We start from the raw sequence: 5,958 nt of genomic DNA, 5'->3' as shown, positions 1-5,958 counted from the left end.
ATTAAATAGTGTTACAGTAGGAGACAGCGTTAGGATGTTAACCACAGCCCTTTTGTTCAAAGGTCATGTCTCTCGCCTTCCCCCATGAACTGAAGTGCAGCATTCAATAGATCCAGAGACTAGTTGATGACATTTCTGAGTGATAAAATAGCAAGCTTTGTCCTTCCTGCATTGGCCAGTGATGATTGGAGAGCTGGTTTGTTGAGAATAAGCTTCAAGGTGAGAAGCAGCAGCCCAAAATGGGCTCCTACAAGTGCTGAAGTAGCTCAGTTGGGAGAGTGTTAGATTGAAGATCTAAAGGTCCGTGGTTCAATCCCAGGCTTCAGCAACCTCTTTGATCCCGCTGTGGGCTGTTTCCTGGCAACAAAGCAGTCCCTTTACCTAATGCAAGTTCTTTCTTTCAGGCTTTGTTGCGGGAAAAGGCAACATTGGCTTCTGCAGCCAGTTGGCTCTCCTGAACTTTCTTTCTTCTCTTGCTCTTTCTCAGCAAGGGGAAGAAAAAGAAGCTCCCCCTCTAGCTGGAATCACAAGGGGGATGTAAGGATGACTTCCTGAGTGCTGGCTCCAGTCCTCTGCTCTGCCAGCTGACCCATCGAAGAGCTGCCACCATTTTCTCCAGGTTCTCCCCTCGGTGTGTGTCAGGGTGAGCACCACCAAAGTGCAGGGAATTTGAGGGCAGGGCAGGGCAGCGCACTGTGATGGAGTTTCTATAGTGTGGTGGTTCTCACATTTTCCTAATCTGCAAAAGGGCCTCAGTCCGAAAACCAGGCAGAAACGTAGTGGCTTCCTTTTCCCAGCTCCCCTTGCTGTCCAGCAAGGCCTTCTCCTTCTGCCACTGGCCTGTCCCTGGGATAACCCCAACCTCCGCATGATAGAGGGTGGTGATATCAGTGGAGAAAATATCTTGGCGTCAGCCTGGGGAAGCTGGAGGAATTAGGCCAGTCGAACCCATGGAAGTGCATTTGGCTGCTGGGAGGTAGAATCTTGTTTCTGCCTCTTGGCATCCCAGGGATGGCTACTTGCAGCCCAGGAAAAGAAGTGGGGTTCTGGGTGGAAGGAAAAGAAGTTAAGGGTTAATGTCTCTTTTACCTGTAAAGGGTTAACAAACAGGGACCCAAACACCTGACCAGAGGACCAATCAGAAGACAAGATACTTTCAAATCTCGTGTGGAGGGAAGCCTTTGTTTGTGGGTTTTGGGTTTGGCTTTGTTCTCTCTGGTCCTGAACGGGGCTAGAGGTGCAACCAGGTTTCTGCCAATCTCCCTGCTACAGTCTCTTATCTATTCAGAATTGTAAGTAAGAAAAGGCGGCCATAGTCTTTTAATTTGTTTTTTTTTCTATTTGCATATGTGTACTTGCTGGAATAGCTTAAATTGTGCTTCTGCTGGAGAAAGTTTCTTTCTATTGTTTATAAGTTGAAAGACCCTGTAACTTTTTACCATCTAAAGTGCAGAGATAAACCTTTTACTTTTTTTCTTTCTTTTTTATTAAAAGTTTTGCTTTTTAAGACCTATTTGATTTTGTTTCCCCAGTTGAGGCTCTAGGGAATTGAGTCTGTATATTCCAGGGAACTGGTGGGGAGAAGGGAAGGATAAATTTCCTCTTTGTTAGATTCACGCAGCTTGAATCTGTATTGCCTCTGGGTGAGGGGGAAGCAGGGAGGGAAAGGTAAATTTCCCCTTTGTGTTAGAGTCACGGAACTTGAATCTGTATTGCCTCTGGGAGAAGGGGAGAGAGAAACTTGATTTCTCTGTGTTGTGTTTCAAGGAATTGAATCATGGTATCTCCTAGTGTACCCAGGCAGGAAAGATCTGGGAGGAGATAAAGAGGTGGGAGGGAATGCTTTATTTCCCTTTGTTGTGAGACTCAAGGAATCTGGGTCTTGGGGTCCCCTGGGAAGGTTTTGGGGGGACCAGAGGGTATCAGTCCCTAGAAATTCCTGATTGTTGGCAGCGCTACAGAAACTAAGCTGGTAATTAAGCTTAGAGGACTTTATGCTAGTACCCATATCCTGGACGCTAAGGTCCAGATTTGGGAATTATACTATGACACGAGTAGGCTGCTTTCTGGCAAGATGGTTTTCTGTTTTAGGCTTGGGAGAAGCCTGCGAGAGGAATTGTTCCAGTGAGAACCGTTGCTCCTTTCTTGCTGACCTGGGGGTGCCAGTGACAGCTTGTGAGGGGGCAGGTGCTGGCTTGAGTGAATGGGATATAGGAAACCCCAGCCTGCCCCTCCAGGCTAAGTCCACTGCTTGGCTCCTGCTTTGTGACACCCAGATTTAAATCTTCCCAGCATGTGCTGCGACTCGTGTATTAAGCCTTCCTGGTGGGCCTGGTCCTTGCCAAAGTAGCTCAACTGGGAGTGCATTGGATTGAAGATCTAAAGGCTTCTGGTTTCATGCCAGACTTTAGCACCCCCTTCACCCTGGGTGTGTTGTGCTGGGCTTTCTTCTGGGTGTGCAGCTGTGCCCTGAACTTGTGATTTTTCCTAATTTCAGAGACAACACTTGCAGAGGGCATGTGTGGGGTCATGTGCATCACCTGGGTTAGCTATCACCTGCTACATTATGTGGTGCTGCCAGGCTCCCTCCCTCCTGCTGAAGACAGCCCAGAGCCCTTTAAATCCCGGCTGCGGTTGAGATTTAAAGGGCTCAGAGCTCCCCGTTGCTCCGAGCAGCCCAGAGTCCTTTGAATCATGACTGCGGTTCTGGTGGCCGGGCTGGGGCCAGGATTTAAAGGTCTTGGGGCTCCCTTCAGTGGCAGGAGCTCTGGGCCCTTTAAATCTCTGCCCTGGCCCCGCAGAGCTCGGGGTTCCCCCTGGCGGCCAGAGCCCCAGGCCCTTTAATTTGCCCTTGAGCCCCAGGGGGCTCCCAGCCAGCTCTGCAGCTGGGAGCCCTTGGTTAATTTAAAGGTTCTGGGTCTCCCAGCCACAGCTGGTTTCCCAGGGCCTTTAACTCTTGAGAGGCCACTCCTCTTCTGGATGAGGCCACACCCCCTCAGGACTCCCACAGTACCAGTAAGTCCTGTAAGTTACTTTCACCCCTGCATCCAGCCAATGCACTGTGAGGGCTGATCCTTGTACCTCTGCACCCTGAGTCCAGGGCATGCACTCTCTCTCCTCCTCTGCTGTGTAGAATCTGGCCCTGCTGCAAAGTGTTCCCATGAACCACCAACCTCCAGGACAGCAGGTTTGGCAGTCAGAGCAGGGACTTGCAAATGGTGGGGATATAGCTCAGTGGTAGAGCCCATGCTTTGCATGTATGAGGCCCTGGGTTCAATCTTCAGGTTTGCTTTTTCACACTACAGCTTTGCTCATACCCATCTCGGATGTGACCCAGCATCTCCCTGGCCAAGTTTCAATCCTGCTCAGTGAGGGGCAAGTGTCAATTGCATGGAAGGTCGGGGGTGGGGTGGGGTGGGGAGGGGTTTGCTCCTAAGTCACCTCAGTATGTTTAAGATTCCCACCCGCTGTGCTGCTTGGGACAATGGTAGATGAGAGAGGCGAATCCTCCAGCACTGGAGGGAAACGTCCCATCTGCACAGCCCGAAAGGCAAGGAAACAGAGGGGCAGTCAGTGCTCTGAGAGGAGAGAGGTCAGTGATTTACACCCACCAGGGGACACTGCCTTTTTGAGGCGGGTGCAGCTGGCTTGAGATGGTGCTGACGATGGATAGAAGAAAGGCTGGAGTCAGTGACAAATGGGACCACAGAAGGGGAAGGGGAATGGCAGCCCCACAAAAAGTCCTGGGTGCTCAGATGACCCAGTTATTGCACCCTGGCCTGTCCTAGAGAGAGAAAAGACCCAGAGGGACCCAGCCCCCCTACAGTGATCCCATGGACAAGAACCTGGTTGGGAGTGGGGTGAAGGTTCCCTCTGGGCAAAGTGGAGCTGAAATCCCTCAGTGTCCTGGCATTTAAGCAATGAAAGCTTCAAACCCTGCACGGGTGTGGGCTGAGGTGCATCAGCAGAAGGTTGGGCTGGACAGGGGTGGGAGGTTTGTATAATTTTTGTTGGTTCCCAGAATGGGACCAAGTCCTGCCCCACCCTACACCTGTGTGAGGCTCTGGGAGGGAGTTTGGGTGTGGGAGGAAGGGGGGTTGGGCTCTAGGAAAGACTTTGAGTGCAGGGTCTGGGCTCAGTCAGAGGGTTGGTGTGCAGGAGTGGGTGTGGTGGGCAGCGTCTTGGAGAGAGTTTGGGTGCGGATATGGGGTTTGAGTTGGAGCAGGGTGTGAGAGGTGCAGGAGAGGGTGAGGGGTGCAGCATTTACCTAGGGCATTTCCCAAAAACCACCCGCACCCCTCTCTGGAAGCAGCCTCTAAGCAGGAGGGCTGGGAGTGTCTCTGTGCACCGCTGCCAGCTGACTCCACCCCACAGCTCCCATTGCCACAGTAGGCAGAGTTGGCACTCGGGGAGACCCCCCCACACCCCAAGGGCTGCAGTGACCTGCCAGCTGCTTCCGAGGGTGGCGTGCCACACGGAGCGAGGGCGAGCAGGAAACTGCCTTAGCCCCCTTCTGCTGGTAGCGGTGGTGGCAGGGATCTCTGAGCCCTTTTAAATTGCCCATAGGCGGCAGGCAGGACCAGAGGGGACACTCCCAAGGACAAACATTGCTTTACACAATGATAAATCTTGGAAGAGGACAGAAATGAAATGGCAGCAGAACCGAAGGAATGAAAAGCCTCCAGATTCCTGTGTGTGCACTGACTCCGAACAGAAACTGTAATTTGACTCGCTTTGTGTCTTCGGCCGGTAAAATATCAAGGCAAAATCATTCCAGTGATTGTGACACCGGGTTTGAGGAGGCTTTTGTGTTATTAAAATGTAACTAGCATGTTAGGTCCTGTCTTGTTCATGGATGGGAAGATGTTCTTTTTCAGGGATCTCAGACGAGAACTAGGGCACAACACCTGGTTTGTTTAGGACACAAAAATGGAGGCAGGAACCTCATCTCTCTTGCTGGCAAAGAACCCCAGGTACCTAAAGGACAGGGACTCACATCCCTGAATGGGCTTTAAAAAAGTTAGGCCCTGACCATTTCTTGTTTCCGCAGACTAGACACTTTAGCAAACTTTAGAATTCCTTGATGCTAAACACTGTGAAACTCCCTTTTCTCCTTCACACAGGGCTTAAACACCCCTTATCTCACTCAGGCTCACGACTGCCCAAAGTTTGAGAACTGTCCCTGTTCTCATTGAACAGATGGGGAGGAGCCTGAGGTACAGAGAAGGGAAGTGACCTACCCAAGGGCACACACAGAAGGGTGGTAGCAGAGCCAGAAAGAGAAGCCACTGGTCCTGACTCCTGTTCTAAGTGACAAACCGTCCCCCTCTCCCCTAGAGGTAGGGATAGAGCCCAGGAATCGAGATGGTGGGGAAATTTCATTGAAATCGTTTTTGTCAGAAAATCCCATTCAGACTAAACCGGTTTGTTTCTCAAAATCATAACAAGTGGGATGAAAGTTCTTTGCAAAAGTATTTTGTTGCAAAACAAAATCATCTCCTGTTTGAGCTACTCCCTGTGGATCACCCCACTCAAGGAGCATTCGTTCTAGGCAGCAAGCCGGCTAGACAGGAAAACATCAGACGCTGCTGCCAATGCTACACTCAGTTTTTCAGAAATTAGTCGACTTTATGGCCAGAAGAGACCATTACAGCATCTGACCTGACCCCCTGCATATCACAGGCCTCCTGTATGACACAATAGCTACTTTTGGGGAAAACACATTCCAGAAAGGCATCTAGTCTTCATTGAATGACATCAGGAGATGCTGAATCCACCACTTTCCTTGGTAGCTTGTTCCTGTGGTGAATCATCCTCACTGTTGACTATTTGGGGCTTAGTTGTAACATGAATTTGTCTCTTTTCATCTTCCAATCATTGGGTCTTGTTATGTCTTTCTCTGCTTGATTAAAGAGCCCTTTAACACCCAATCATTTTTCTCCATTAAGGCATTTCAAC

General features: G+C 50.4%; 1 non-coding gene across 1 annotated transcript; it reads left to right on the top strand.

Moving 5' to 3' along the window:
- The first annotated feature begins 255 nt into the window (after positions 1 to 255).
- TRNAF-GAA (transfer RNA phenylalanine (anticodon GAA)) lies at positions 256 to 328 on the top strand. The gene has a single exon. It is a non-coding gene; the product is annotated as a tRNA-Phe (tRNA).
- The last annotated feature ends 5,630 nt before the right edge of the window (positions 329 to 5,958 follow it).

This window comes from Gopherus flavomarginatus, chromosome 9 (genome assembly GCF_025201925.1).
Source record: "Gopherus flavomarginatus isolate rGopFla2 chromosome 9, rGopFla2.mat.asm, whole genome shotgun sequence".
NCBI classification, from domain to species: Eukaryota; Metazoa; Chordata; order Testudines; family Testudinidae; genus Gopherus; species Gopherus flavomarginatus.
Note: the sequence above shows the minus strand (reverse complement) of the source record. Positions and strands in the feature narration are given on the sequence as shown.